This window comes from Lepidothrix coronata, unplaced genomic scaffold (assembly GCF_001604755.1).
Source record: "Lepidothrix coronata isolate B3197 unplaced genomic scaffold, Lepidothrix_coronata-1.0 Scaffold31, whole genome shotgun sequence".
NCBI lineage: Eukaryota > Metazoa > Chordata > Aves > Passeriformes > Pipridae > Lepidothrix > Lepidothrix coronata.
In genome coordinates, this window is record NW_016690211.1 from 4,118,172 (window position 1) to 4,133,746 (window position 15,575).

The window sequence follows — 15,575 nt, forward strand, 5'->3', positions numbered from 1 at the left end:
CTACCAATATAGAAAGAGCATGCAGTGCCCAGACATGCCAGTGTGCTTCCTCCATACAGAAGCTAGCTGTGCCTTCTTACAGCAAAACACCTCTCTTGAGGGAGGCAATGCCATCTGATAGTGAAGGCATTGCATCATGTTGCCCTGTGCTGCCAGCGTAGCAACCTTATTTCTGCTCCCCGGCCCTCTCACTTTGTGAGTTTTATTATCCGTGTGGAAAGCTAAACTCTCTGAGATGGACAAGTTCTCAAAATTTAAGTAGTACTGTAAGCAAGAGGATCTGCATCACTGGGGACACCTAAGAACTATATTAATAACAATAAACAAATATTCATCAACTTTTTGACTTGTACAGATCTTGTCAGCTCTCTGAGAGTTTTTGATAGGTTAAAAATCAAAGCTGAATGGCATAATATTAGATGATGTGTGAATAATCTGGTGTATTTTGCTGTATTATACTTGAAATCTAAGCACTAAAAATTTCCAAAATTGAATTTTAAAGGTATTAATCTTGTCTAATGCTTAGAATTTTATTTTTCTTTTTATGCCAATTTAAATATAAAAAGTATAATTAATTCATTACTGAATTTGTCTTGTAAATGTTTTATTTTCACTATTGCACACATATATAATTAAAACAAAAGCCTGTTTTAAAGGAAGCATTTCGTCGATTTAACTTTAAAACACTAACTTTGAATACAATATGATTTCACTGATTTCTTAAATCCAAAAGTTGCTAAAAACTCCAGAAATGTTACTTTAATGTCTTGATGTTCAATTAAGTATTCCTTGGAAACATAAATTAATAGTCTTTGGTGAACTCAGTTTAGTTCCTAGTAAATGTCCACATCAGAAAACCACTACACTTAATTTTGCTTGATTGATAGTCTCTGCTTAACTGAGACCTAGGGCTAAGCCAGCATGGGGACTTTATTACCTCCCATTCTAGTAAGGGTGGTCCAGCCAGGTCAAAGTCGAGGTCAATAGTAGGACAGAGAAGGCACTTATTTTGCTTTGAAACAGACTACTCTTCATGAAACAAAGAACTTCACTTTCCAGTACTGTTTCATGACCAGAGATAATCTGTCTAGGAACACAAATGTTTCCAATGAGTATTATCTTCACATTCTGCTTTTAATCATTCTAAGTGTGATATTTTAAAAGCTCTTTCCATATTAAATGTTCACTGATTTTGTTTGGAAGGCATATTTTGTACTCAATTCTGAATTCTCCTACTTGACACGAGCCACTGTGAGAGCTTTTGTGCCTTTCTTTTCTCAGTTGTTAAACGAAGGTAACACATTTAACAAATTGTTTATATTTTTCCCAGAGTCATTTGAAGGTTTCTCAGTTTCCTTGAAAAAGCATCTGTCTGCATAAAGTTTCTGAAGACTCAGAGTAGTTGAGAGAAGGGGTCATATCCTTAAAATATATTTTTATATAATACTTACCTGCTTAATATTGCATCTACAGTCATTTTTGCATGTAACACAAAACTCCATTAGCAACTGGTTTAAATTCAAAGCAGCACTAACAGTAAGGTGCCCCCTGAGAAAGCCAGAAGGAGAGTAATTCAGTGTGTTTGGTTTGATTGTGTATTTTGTTTTCTATTGCAAGACATTTCTTTTAAGTTAGAGACAAAGAATAGGATGCAATGACATCACAGAGAAGAACCTCAAGTAGAATAAATCATGTTAATCAAGTCACAACCAAAAATAAATGTAAAATCATTTGTAAATCCATATGAAGAATTAAATTTGTACATAAGTTGTGCTGAAGATGATGGGTCCCAGCTAATTAGGCTTTCAGATTTTTCTTTTTTCCATGTATGGAAGTCCATCCTTAAGTTTAGGAATACCCTGTACCTCTGAGATTTTGATAATCCCTCAGTTTTAGAATGCATTTAACAAATAAGTGTCTGTCTTTTTTTCGGTGAATGCATTTTATTGCAGCCTTTTTAAGGTAAATAGTAGTTTTCTTTACTGTTTGAAGTGAAAAACTTGTGTGAGTCTGTACTGAACCAAGTTTCTGTACCAAGCAGAGCCAGCTTCTGCTTACCAAAACTGTGGGCTGTGGGGAGGCGGCTCAAGGAGAGAACAAAATGTGATGTTTTTCTCTTTTTCTTACACTTAGATAATAGACATTCAGATGCAATGTTTTGATTCATGAGAAGAGGCTACACAGAAAAATTTGAACTTCAATCTTGAACATTTAAATTCTGGGATAAGTTAGGATTTTAGATTTGGCTCATTGTAAATACAAAAGGCTTTTGAAAACATTGGAATACAAGTCTCATTTAGGCATTCTCAAGTGGATGAGACTTTTTCATCTGGTGCTTTGGTGTTCCTCATTTCTGGTGCATGTTAGGATACTCATGCACTTTTTTAATGAACAGGCTTCACTGTAATAGTTTTAAACTAAAGATTTACAGTGCCTTTTTTTCTAGTTTATCCTGAAAAAATTATGAAATTATAGAGGAGTCAGCTAGCAGGGAGGTCATACAATTCAGTTTTAAGACATTAAATATATCCTGACTTTCGTCACTGGATTGTATAGGTATAGTATAAGTGTATGAGTATATATCAGTATAAGTGGACTGAACGAACAGAGATCATATTTTTGAACTTGAAGGCAATTACATTTCAATGAGATGTCAAATAAAAGGAATATGGATAGTCAATATACAGAAGCAAATGTTTTGATTGGATTTCTCTGCTACTATTTCAAAATCTCTATGTTATTAGAAGTCTTACAAAAGTGTTAAAATTACACTGTTGATAAAAGATTAAGAAAACAATAGAGAATGATTTTACTTTGTAAAAGTAAGGATTGAGTAGAAAATTTCTGGAACCAAAGCATGATCTGCAATGAATTGGAACCATATGGAGGAGACAAAAACTCATGTCTAAGCAGTAAACATAGTTGACTTTCCTACCGAAGATAAAAAGTTCGCATAAACTATCTCCCACAAAAAAGGATAGAGAAAGATTAGATTGGAAAATTTGTTTGTATTCTGCAATTTCTTTCACACTTCTTAAACTAATTGCTAGTACAGAAGAGAGGCTGAGAATTGTATGACTTGGTTATAAGGTATTTTATATATATCTATAAAAACAGAAAAATAACATGATTCATCCTCACACTCCTTTAGCTTTACACTAATGTTACTTTGAAAGCACTGGAACAATATCATTATGACAAAGGAAGTAATGTTGAGATGAATGAAAAGGATATCAGATTAGGATTTTGGGGATTTGTTTTGGTCCCTTCCCTTCCCTGTCCTGCCCAGCCCTGCCCTGCCCTATCCTTTCCTAGAAAGCAGTCTTCCTAAGTGTGATGATGATCCTTATGAATGAATCCATGCTGTAACTGAACATCTGTAGATTGACTTATTTTCAGATTTTTCTTCCGCTTTCTTAATTTTCTCCAGGTATGTCTAAATTTTTTTTCTTCTAGAAAGTGAGACAAGACAAAATTATACCAGAACAACAGCGACATTCTCAACTTTTTCAAAATTTGTTCTCATTGATCTGCCACGTTTGGCACATATTTTCAAAAACATACAGTTCTTAATACAGACTTGTAGTTTAGTCTTTAGCAACAGCCAAAAGAAAGAGATAAAATTGTGGTTTATATTTGCATCATTCAATTCTCCCTCTACAACAGAGCAGCTAATCATTCAACGGCATGTATGCTTACTCAGTTTTATATATATACCCTGGTCTGGAAATTTTTTCAAAATGTTAAGGTAAACATACAGGTAAATATTTCAATATTAGATGCTAAACAAGTACAATGGATTAATTTTATTCTTCTGAAGTTTTTTTGAATCTCAGAACTAATTAATTTTTAGGAGTTTTTTTCCTTGTTCGTATGTTAACTTTATTTTTTTTTTCTTTTTTTAAAGCTATAACTTATTTTATCCTATTTTATAACTTAGTTCTGGTGTTCTGGAGACATTTTCATTGAGAAAAATACAGATATTAAACTTAAAAAGAAGATTCTTACAGATTACTTTTAAAAGGCATGATATTTGTTTGAAACAGTTTCCTTTCATATATTCAAGTAGACAGAAAAAAAAATGAATTAATTCAAAGCTGGTTTTAATATTATCTGCTCATCTTAATACTTTTTGTATAGCTAATTTAATTTTAGGATTTATAAAATAAAAATAATGGTTGAGTTATATTTAAGTAATATAGAGTAATTAACCTCTTTAAGAGGACTTGCATAGCAAAATTATTTTCTAATGATCTCAACTTTTCAAAGTAGTAATGCTCATGATCCTTGATTTAAAAGTTTGCTGTTTTATCACATGATGTATTAATATTAAAATTATTTCCACTATTGATAACATGCTACTCAAATATTCTGTAATACCAGAAAGAAATCCAGTATTATAAACCTTTCATTATTATTAGTTTTGATTAGAGGATTGGTTTTAAAATAACCTGAAAATCTGATTTTTTTCTTCACAACGAAAAACCAATTTTCAGCAACAAGCATTGAAATTGAGCAACAATTTCAGTATCATCAACAGCATGATTCAGCAAGTCTTACCTTTTTAGCAATTACTTCATCATTTTTTAGCTGTGATTTGGGTTTTTTTAACTAAGTAAAAAAAAATTGGTATTAATTTAATCACTGCGTTCATTATACATGCCCTTTGCCTAATGAGGGAACCCAACTTGAGGTTCAGCCAATAAGCTTTTCTGTGTAATCATAGCACTAAAATTATTAACACTTGATTCATCCACAGGCCGCACATTCCAGAAGAGACAAAAGTGAGTCTTAGAAAATCCCATTTATGGCATATGTGTTTTTCTTCCAGTCTTGAAGGTGGATTCTGATTCTTACTTTCTACCTCTCCCTTCCTCCCACTCCCCATATATTTGAAACTCATTATACTGTAAGATAATGGTAAACAGTTTGTACATGACTTTGTTTTATGCTAGCTCTGATCAACAATGCCCTCGAGGAATGTGAGTTCTTCTGCTGTGCTGCTCTTCTCCAGCATGCCCTTCAGTCCATGGAGCTTCTGTTAGATTTTACCTCTGTGATTCACATATCCTTTGCAGTTCAGCCCTGATGTCTTTCCCAAAGAATGTACAAGATCTAGATAAGATATTGTACAGAAGCAAAACCACAAGCAGAAGGTACACTTGAGCTCCTTTGAAGTTAAAATATTGGGAATGCAAATCAGAGAGCTACTGTGGCACTCCCAGCCCATTGCTAGTAAACAATATCAAAAGTCGTGGAGCTATTGTCCCTTTGTCATGGCAGCACTGCTGATGACCAAGAAGAAACCAAACTGAATGCATGTGTTATATGTGTGTCAGTCCAAGATAGTTACCCCATTAGAAAAACAAAACAAAACAAAACAAAAGACCAAACGAAAAAACAAACAATATTTCTTGCATTTTCTGCTGTTATCATGCCACTAACATCTGAGTGTACCTAACACTGCACATAGCATGAAATGAGGCAAAATAAAGCTTTCCTCATCAAGAATTTACAATTTATAGGCAGTGAAGAGACAACACAAACACAACCCCACAAGATGTTTCTAGAATGTAGCACAAGGAGCAGGGGGAGGTTGCTTGAAGGAATAATTCAGTTCCAGGAGTTGTATTTTTGTGAAGGAGAGTGGATGGAGCAACACTGTCTGCTTGTTCCACGTGTAAGGCAGGTTACAGAAGAAAATACAAGGTGCAGTCTGGATGAAGGAAAACTAGAGCAGTACACAGTGAATGACTTGGGAGAGCAGCAAAGTTGAACTCCAGTGAGAGATTTCCCTACATTCATTTGTGTTTATAAGGCTCTTCTGCCATATGGATTCACTGCCATGTTTGAATAAGCAAACCCTGCATGCTGCACCTGCAGTCACAATCGCCAAGGGCAATCATTCCCTACAGACACTGCTTAATTGGTTTAGTCCAACAGAGAGTGCTTCTACAACTTCTCTGCCAGAATTCCCAATGTGAACAGTTAGAAAGATATGTACCTACACATCTCAATGTGCAGAGCTTCTAGCAGCCTTTTGGGCAATTTCTGGGAGCTGGAAAATGCTGATTCCTAGCCCAGAGGATGACACTAGGTAATACAAGGCAGATACCCAAACTGCAGAATTCGTGAAACTCTTTGCTGTAAAACACAGCAGACAAATCCAACACTGCCTGGAAGGGGAAATTTGAGTCTGCAAGCTGTTAGACTTTAGGTACTGATAAGAAAAGGGATCCTGCACTGCATTTTGTAAAAAGTACAGAAAACACAACGCCGGTCAGAACAGGTCATTTAAAGACTTTCCTGACTCAGGCTTAACATGTGCTTAAGTGCTACTACATGTGAAAAGAAAAAAGTAATTCACCACTCATAGCAAACTACTTTTCCTCCATCACTATGGCAAAAATACCAAAGGATTCCTGCAAGCAAGAGAATTGCTGTCTGCAAAGATATGTTGTGTTTTTGTTGGATCCCCTGTTTGTGCAAGTTGAAATAAATGCTGCTTTAAATAAGAATAAATGAGAAAATGGACAAAAAAATTTCTACATTTATAAATGCAATAAATATATTTGCTTTTCAGACTTATTATGCTGGAAGAGCCAAAAAAGCTTTTCAGTTCAAAAGGTAAATTCTTTGCTCACCGATGAAAATTGCAGGGCATTAGTTGCCCTGGGTTTCTCTGGGAAGAATCTTTTGGTGATTGCTCTTAAAACTCCAACATTAGAAACATGCACATGGGAAACACAGCAATTTTTTCTCCAGCATAAAAATATTTGTTAACAAATTTAATCCTTGAAGCTGAAGTTCACGTTGATTTAAGTAAAACTTTGGGTCTAGCTATCATCCTGACTGCGAAACCACTGGGTAAAAGGCAGTGGGATGTGTAATTCAGCAATACACTGGAAGAAATGACTAAAGAATGGAGAGAAATAGTTTTCCCAGTCAATTTTAAATATTTTACTTTAAAATCAGGACAAGATATCAGAATTGTGAAAATTATCCTGAACTTCCTCCCCTCCATGTTAACTAAAATGGTTTATTCTGGTGTTTTAAGGCAATTCAGTAATGTCACAAAAGTGAAAATTTTCAACCAGTGAACAATAGAAATCAGGTATTAAAATTTTGTTTAATTAATTGCCTATGTAAACGTTTTCATCTTCCTGGATGTCATGTTAATTAAAATGCAAATACTTTTACATGTATTCCCCCTTTAGTTATATACTGACTCTATTGCCTCATGCCTGATGCTCTGTATCTCAAAATGGAAATATAAGGATTTCTTTCTTTAAGCAAGTAGTACTTTGATCTGGGTTAGAAGGTAGAAACCAGGTTATCCAGCAAATGACATTCAGACTCCATTTAGAGGGACTAATCTTTTAGGCTAAAAGACATTTCATGTTCTATGCACTCTTGGAACTTCTGCTGAAATTGTCGCCTGCTGTCAACACTACAATATAGTTCTCCTGTGTGACAAATTAGTCTCAATTATGATTAAAAAAATTAATAGGGCTGGACAGTTTATTTGATCTTTTTCTCTCTATCAGCTCTAGAAATAAAAGTTCCTGTGAGTCAAGTAAATTCTGATTCATCCACAACTTCTGCAATCACATTTTGTGTTCATGCTTCTACAACCATGGAGGTAGTCTTTAAATAAAGAAAAAAAATTAGGTTAATGTAACAAAGACTCTGTCTGGTATCACTTCAATAATGGATGACTACAGCACTCCTTCTTAAGAGTGAAAGTCCAAGAGTGGAAGACCTTTGTGGCTTTTATACTAAACTCTTTCTACTAGAGTAGTTTGGATCACTTATTCAGGTATTGAACATAATTTGAACTGTGTAAATTCACCTCCTGCCCATGTGGATCCATACCGACTTGTTTGTACTACTTAACTCACCCTTGTGCTTGGATGAACTAAAGAAGATTCCAGAAGCTTCTGGGAGAGTTATTACAAAGGGGAAAGGTAAAACCAAACCCGCTATCTACATTATCTAGCATCCCATATCTGAGCTGGGATAACCCACCAGGATCACAGTTACATGCTTTGTAGTGCTTGCTGCCCCTCTGCATGGAAGGGTGATGGTGCAAGGATATTGTGGCTCCTGCTTCTTGGTAGAGGAGAGATGGTTAGGATAGGATTGTTTGGCTAGGATACTACTATGGGGAAGAGGTTATAGAAGGTATGTGATGCCTTTCACAGGGGGAAAGAGGAGGAATGGCTGATCCAAAAAGAAGTGTTAAGTGTCCCAAACTCTATTTTTTGTCCAAAATTCTAAGACTGGATAACTTTGCTTTAGGTTTTCAACCTTGGTCTTGTCTCCTCCTTTTCTTTCATACTAGTATAGATCCTTGAATTTATACCATTTTTCCCTAGGTTTTGTAAGTATAGACTCTGAGACTACTTGATCTATTTGCAAGACATATGATCAGTAAGAAAGGGAAAGGGATTTTTGACCTTCATCTTTTTAGTGTTTTGTACCCTAATGAATACTCTCACACCCCCAAAACCCATTTTTAAATTTTGATTTGTTATTTTCTTATTTCTCTTTGTAAGCCATTTCTTTTCAATCTTCTCAATGCTTTTTTTTTTTTTTTTTGTGGGGTTTGGTGTTTGTTTGTGGTTTTTTTGTCTTAGTACATTTCATATTTTCTGTTTCAAATGCTATTTCAGTTCTGTATGACCCATAGCCAGCACAATAACTCTAATATTTCTAACACATGCACCACATACCAGTCTAAGAAGAAAGAATATATATCATAGAAGAGAATACTTGCTTAAGAAACCTTGATGTCAAGGCTAAGCAAATTCTATTCTTTTGCTCCAGCAAAAAGAAATAGGGCATCAGTAACATGCAAAATTATAGCTTTTTCTCCCTTTATAATTGCACTAAGCAGATTCTTCCATCCCACCTGAAAATGCTCTGAAATGGTGAAAGTTAAACATGAAACCCCTAGTGATTCTTTGGGCAGTCGGAGGGGTAGGGGATTTAATTATTGTTTCAGACTTGCCTTTGTTCATTTCTTTGTTTTACTTTTTATTATTTTATTCCTAGCATAGGGAAGTAAAAATATGATGTCATAAATTTTTAGAAGTATTAACACAACAGAATAGTTTATTTTTCAAAGCCACGGCAGTCTACTGTATAATTACACACATACTGCGTTATAACGTACATTTGTGCAGCATTTAGGAAATATGTGCTACTTACCTGGTGGACCATAGTAACTGCCTCAAAGCTGCTGCAGTCTTTAAGGTAAATTCGTGTTTTGGTAGGCATACTAATTTTAAAAGCATATGCTATTTACCCCATATGCTGTAATTACACAATCTGTTGTATACATGTATAGAAAGGTACACTTTTTAAATGGCTTTTTGTCAAGATGGTTCATAATAGTTCCTTCAGAGTCCTTATGTCTATGAAGTAAAGAAAGTACTTAGATGATAAATCAATCATTTTCAGCCACTTTTCCTTATTTTTTGCTTGGAGGTGCTGGAAATGTTTGGTCTGCTTTGGATTTTAAAATTATTAAATCACAGTAGGCAACACTGTGAACAAGTAATGCTAGGAGGAAGTATGACTGTTAGAAAATGCTGAACTGTTTGTTAAAAATTGACTTTGTATTCAGGGATGGCATATGTCTTTCTGCAGAGTGCTGCTTGAAGGGCCCTGAGACCCTGATCCAACATGATTAAATCTGATAGTTCACTTGCATGTGGACACACCAACATTTTAAATGCTCCTAACTATTTGTCCCACAGGAAGTTCTTAAATGTTCTGTGGAGAGATGCAGATGCCTCTGAAGCTCTCCAGGATCCAACACAGTCCATACAGAATATAATGCTTAATTATTTTCTCTCTTCAAAGGAGAGCTTCATAAATAGAAATGATTTCTTTTGGTTGAGAGGAAGCCCTCTATGGTCCAGTTCACACAGGTATGTGAAGGCCATGAGTTTGGATGTGCATGATTTTGTTACACAAAGTCATTAGTTTTGATTATTTCCTTTTTTCGAGTTATAGTGCCACTGTGGACACAGATCTTGACTCTTCATCTTTTTTTTTTTTTAACAAATCAAGGATTTTCTTATTATATAAATGAAACATAGTTTTGGTTCCTAGAACAAATGTCTGGAGACATATATCTTGGCATTTTTTTTCTTTTCATTATTCATTTTTCACAGTATATCAGCAAATTTTGAGATATGTTGAAGTTTAACAGTTTGATTGGAAAAATAAAATTATAACTTGATTGAATTACAGAAACATTATTTGTGCAATCAAAATCAGAGCTTCCTTGTCATACAAAAAAAGACATTTTTAATATTAAAAAAATAAAATTATTGGTAATGCCAGTTTATAAAGATACTTGAGAAAGGAAGCTGTTAGAAGCCATAAGAATGTAAATGATTCATTTATACTAATTTATGTTAATTTATATTAACAATCACATTTTTATATTAACAGCAGTTAGACATGCCTTTTTGTGCTATATAGATAGAACAAAAAATGATACGAATTAATTATTATTCATTGTGAATTAGGTTATCTGACCTCAGATGTCCTTTGTAGCACAAGGCCTAGGTTTTTAAAAATTCATTATTATTTGAAAAATGTGGAATGTATTTTGTAAATAATAATTAAAACAAAAATGCTACAATAGCAAAGTTGGAAAGATACAAAGGACACCTGAGTAATGTGACTGTCTTTATGAAAGCAGTGTGTAAAGCTTTGAACATTTCCTTTCTGAGAGCAACAAAATATTAATACTAGGCAGCTGTGATACCTCAGAAAGGAGCTCTTATTTGAAGACCTTTTTCTTGTTTTGAATCCAGCCTTCATATACCTGAAACTACAATTGCACTCTCGCTCAAATTAGAATTAATTTGTTGAATGGTCGTTAGTGTTCTTAACATAAATGAAACACAACATGGTTTGGTACTACAACTAATTTAACATAAAAATGTTCAAATTATATAAAACTTTTACGCTAGAGGCATAAATGACCAGAATTGTTACTCTGAACATAAACCAGAAGAAGTTTAACTTCTGCAATATTTTATTGTTCTCTGTTGGAGCAGTATGACAGCTGCTAATTGTTAGATGTTGTTTTTTGTTTCCTGAGGGATCAGCTGCAGAAAAAAAAAATGCCTCAGAGAATTTGCAGGGAAGACAGAGGGACGGTTACACACTGTGTTATCATGAACAAATATTTACAAGGTATCTTCACAATAACATGTAATTATTTAGAGCAATGTACCCTCCTTTTGACTTTTTGATCTTTCCCACTGAAATATTCCAGTCAGACAAAAGTCTCTCTGTTTAGATGAACCAAATATATAAAAATAATGTTAATTGAGAAGACCTTCATTAATTTGGAACGGAGACTAAAAATTGGATAAACACAGTGTATTTTCAAATGTTGTTTACTTAACAACAATCTTAGCAACTAAAATCAGTGGTGGTATGTCCATTGTCTACATTGTCTCCATAATCTGCACACAGTTTAAATACGGACCATAAAATATAGACTTAACCCACAGAAAAATATAAGGCTGTGATTGTGTTTAGAGTAACAGGACTGCCTCAGAAAGAAGGAAAGATGAAGAGTATGTGTTTTATTAGCAAAAAAAAAATAATTACAGAAATGAAGTTCAGATTCTGAGTAGTTTTGTAAAGAAAAATATCCAAAAATCTTTAATAAAGATATACAAGATCTAGTGCTTGCATACTGAATATTGAAGAAGTAAAGTTTAATTTCTATTTAAATCAGAGGAAAAATATTTAACAACTTCTCAAAAGAAATTGTTAAACATTTTTAGAAAAAGATCAATCTGAAGTCTTCTAAAAGTCAAATGGTTGTAATTATTGACTAAATTGCCTGAAGAATGTGTTATATAGAGACTTAATCAAATATTGGCATATATGGGCCAAGAATCGTTACTGTTCATCATAAAATCAACAATAAATACCTCCAAATTCCCATATTGTACAATAATAAAATTTTAACAGATATGGACTCAACCACACTTTCATTAAACTCAATAGCTAATCCTTCATTAATTTCACTAAGAAACCGCCTTTGCTTCTGTCCAATAACACATGATGGATATTTTTTTTTTTCAATTTTTTTCTAAAGGAGGAAATGTAAAAAGATTATATTGTATAAGCTATTTTAGAAAAATGTAGAGGAGTGTGTGTGACCTACCATAAGATGATTTATTTAATTTTTATTTCTAATTAGTTAATATAGTCTTGCTTATTTTTCTTTACTGCATTTAAAAACATAGTAGATTGAAAACATCTTTGTCATTTTTTATACTTTAAAGGTACATAAGAAAAGGCATATATAAAGAAAATTGCTTAAAATGAGAGGCACATCAAAGATTTTGTAGATCATGTAACCACTACCTAAGATTATAAAAGCTTGTATATTATTTGAAATACAAAAAATTATTCTTATGATGTCTCTAAATTACTGCTGCAAAGTATGGCATAATATTAAATCACTAAAGAATATAGAAAACCAGTATCCAGATTGTGAAATTGTCCTTCTTGTAAGGGACAGATTAATGGTCTGAATGTGAACACACAATGTACATTTCTAATAACAGACAGGAAAACACTGGTGATATTCAGAACTGCTAACAAGAAAACAGGCCAAAGGAATATTTAATAATCTACCAGTTCCTGTGCAGTCTATTGTAAGTTTTATCTCTAAGGGGGTGGAAGGCAACAAAAAAAATAGCTTAAACAAGGCCTATTAGCAGTAAATACTTCTGCCAATATCTCTCACAGTAGGGAAACTCCTCCAGCAATTTTCACAATTAATTACCAGTGGCAAGCGTATTCATAATCTGGTGTTAATTTTGCAGTGTCTGAATGAACTCGGTTCTGGCACGCACAGTTATTGTTTCCCTGTTACTAGTAGGATGAACTACTTGTTCAGGTCATGCTGTGTCAAAAGAGTGCTAATGTGTTTATATAAACACTACAAACAGCACCTGCTTTAACCACACATTTTATTATTTTTTTTCTATCACCAGTTAGAGCACAAAATACTTTGGTGCAGGAATGCAAATGACAAGAAAATATTACTATAGCTTGTGTTTGGAAGAGAAATACACATACATGCAGAATATGATGGAAAAAATAATGGCTTTATAACTCATTTGAGTCAAAGCTTTTCTGTCCTTATGTTACAAGGTCTGGAGAGACTGCTAGTGCTAATTTGTCAGCTGTGCCTCAATACTGTGACGCTTTCAGTGAGAGCATCACTTATTGCCAAGATGAAGAAATACACAAGAAAGAAGGAATTAAACCAACAAATATAATATACTCTTTGTGTTAGAGTTGATTTTATTTTTCTTGGTTTTCTTCTCTTGGTTCTATATTTTAGAATAATTTTGATAATACTCTTTTGCAGATCCTATTGGATGCCCGAGGAGAGGTATTCCTGATAGGAGTTATTGCCCAACATGCATGACTTGCTGAGCAGTGACAACCCTGATTGGTTAATGAGGATTCTCAGATGTGTAATTATGCAACCACATATACATGGGTTGTAGTCCATTAATAAAGTTGTAGAAAGAAGTATGATTCTTATAAAAGCAGTAATACACTACAGGGTGTACGTTGACAACCTTATACCGAACTGTACTTGAGGTTTATACAAATGACACTATAACTGCTCACCAGATCTTATGTTCTCTTAATGGATTTATGCATGCTAATAAACATTAAAGCCTAATTATCATATTTATTGTAGTAAGACCAGTGGACAAAATTAAGGGATGTGTATTCTCTCTTTTCACACAGACGGAAATATTAAGGTAAATAAATGTATTGGAAAAATATATTAAAATATAAAAAAACTGGCAAAGTTTTAAATAGTGCCAATTTAAAATGTTATCTAGATGACTGGAGTGCTAAAGGAAATAACATAAATGAAAATGAAATCTTTTCAGACTAGATTAAAAAACAAGTGGAGAACCTTTAACAGTTGTACTGTTCTACACAGGAAATGAGAGAGACCCATATTATGCATATTACATTTCTACAGCATGTTTTATTTTCTCCAACAGAGAAAAGAGTTTTGGAGTGAGTCATAGGATCTGATTTAAAATATTTGAAGTACTTCCCTGATTAGAAATGTATTAACAGCTATAGCACAACAGTGACTAAGAAAAAGGATATTTAGGCCATTCAATATAGTTCTCTGTTCCTCCTTAATGCTCATTCGTAATATTAATGAAATAATATGTGATGAAAGCTCTTATAATTTCAAATTAAATCTGCATTATTCCTAGCAAAAGAAAGACTCACAACAGTAATTCCACTGTAGAGGTCTGATAAAACCCAGACCTTGGTGGGCTGGGTGCACTGGCAAAAGGGATTGAGTTAGCTGGCTAGTTCACCAGTTCATACTGTGTGTTCAAAAATCATCAAGTAAGGTATACAGGCAATATATTTTCTCTGCAAGGTGAAATGGAATTCTAGGGCCTACTGAAGCTAATGCAAGTTCTATGATTATCTTCATATTTTTATAGACACCATTTTTCCACCCTTAGCCTGTATAAAGCCCCACAATACTTGGACATTTGCAGCAAAAAGCTTTTGAAATAATGTCCCTGTCCTCAATGCTGGGTCTCCAAACTTCATTCAAAGTGATACATTTAAGAAAAGCAGCTTTAGACAAGATAATGTAGGTATTAAATTATCACCTTTAAGAATAGAAGATAGCTCTAATGGTGTTCAGTGTGTTGCTACTTGAAAGCCTGAGGAAACTAAGAATTCTCATTTTTCCTTACTGAACTTGCCTCACTATTGCATCACACCTTTGCCATCTGATATAAAAGAATTGCATGTAAGGGGTTTAGTTGTTTGTTTGGTTTTTGGATACAAAAGACAGTTGTTCAGACATCTAACAGCACTGGGCTCTGTGTCTGTAATATACAATGTACTCAAACCTGCCATGGTGACACATGAGTAGACAAATGGCCACAGAGTACGGTGGAACTGTCCCATTCTGCAATCCTGCACAGCAGGACAAGAGTGGAGCAGGCATTTGAGGAGGCTTAAAGGCCAAACATATAGAGTCTGAAGGAGCACAGATTGCTTGGTCAGCTCCTCAATCTACCAAGGGGCCTGCCTCAACTTTCATTGTGGAGAACTGGCCACCAGCTGGGTGAAGATAAATTGTCACACTAAGGGAGAGTCTCCTTGTCTCCATGCCACAGGCAGGGCCTGTGAGCAGCTGCCTGCCCTGTCACAGACTAGGGAAGCCAGGCACAGCCCCAAGTAGCAAAGCAGCCCTGAAAAGGGCAATTTGAGTTTAGTATTTGCACAGACAGAGGAGCCTTGCAGAAAGAACCAATGCTTCTGGATTAGAGGCACTACTTCCCCCAAGAGAATGGTAGAACAATGCTCTGGATACTGACAAGAATTTCAAGTATATTCAGGATATCAGCAGCAATGTGGACAACTGAAAGGTAAAGGGAAGGGAAGTAGGTAGAGCAAAAGACCACCTTGGCTTAACTGAGAGCTTCTGAGTCTGCTCAAAACCAAAAGAGGGG